This window comes from Eleutherodactylus coqui, chromosome 12, assembly GCF_035609145.1.
Source record: "Eleutherodactylus coqui strain aEleCoq1 chromosome 12, aEleCoq1.hap1, whole genome shotgun sequence".
NCBI classification, from domain to species: domain Eukaryota; kingdom Metazoa; phylum Chordata; class Amphibia; order Anura; family Eleutherodactylidae; genus Eleutherodactylus; species Eleutherodactylus coqui.
The window spans coordinates 109,879,207-109,880,377 of NC_089848.1; positions in this window are offsets into that span (position 1 = coordinate 109,879,207).

Here is a 1,171-nt window from a genome sequence, read left to right on the forward strand (position 1 = left end):
GTATATCTTGCCATTACTGATCTCCTAATACAGAAGTACACTAATGTCATGGGCTAATACATGCAGTGATGTCACAGTACAGAGGTAATACACACAGTGATGTCCCAGTACAGGGATAATGCACATAGTGATGTCACAGTACAGGGGCAATACACACAGTGATGTCACAGTACAGGGGCAATACACACAGTGATGTCACAGTACAGGGGCAATACACACAGAGATGTCACAGTACAGGGGCAATACACACAGCGATGTCACAGTGCAGGGATAATACACAGTGATGTCACAGTACAGAGATAATACACACAGTGATGTCACAGTACAGGGGCAATACACACAGTGATGTCACAGTACAGGGGCAATACACACAGAGATGTCACAGTACAGGGGCAATACACACAGAGATGTCACAGTACAGAGTTAATGCAGTGATGTCACAGGACAGGGATAACACACACGGTGATGTTACAGTACAGGGATAATACACACATTGATGTCACAGTACAGGGATATTACACACAGTGATGTCACAGTAGGGGAATAATACACACAGTAATGTCACAGTAAAGGGATAATACACAATGATGTCACAGTACAGAGATAATACTCACAGTGATGTCACAGTAGGGGAATAATACACAAAAATGTCACAGTACAGGGATAATACATAGTGATGTCACAGTGCAGGGATAATACACAGTGATGTCACAGTACAGAGATAATACTCACAGTGTAGTCACAATAGAGGAATAATACACACGGTAATGTCACAGTACAGGGATAATACACAGTGATGTCACAATGCAGGGGATTTGTTGGGTTGGGCCTGCTGGTACAGGGGATTTGGCAGGGGCTTTGGTGGGTATAACGAGTTCTGTTACCATTCACTGTCTCAGCAGAGGTTTCAGTCATCACTTTCGGGTCTGTAGCGGAGATGTTGCAATCCTCAGCACTGGCTTCTGTCTCCTGCGGCACGAACTTTTAGATCTCCGGCTCATCCCCATAGAACCATAAGGGTTCCTGCTGTGGATAGTCCGCTGGGTTTCCTTTTGAGAGACATGATGTAAAGGAAATGGGAAGCTTCCAGGCCTTGATTTCTGGTGCTATGAAGCGCGGTGAAGCTCCACTCACTCTAAAATGGCGCCAAAGGAGGTATCCACCCAGGGGT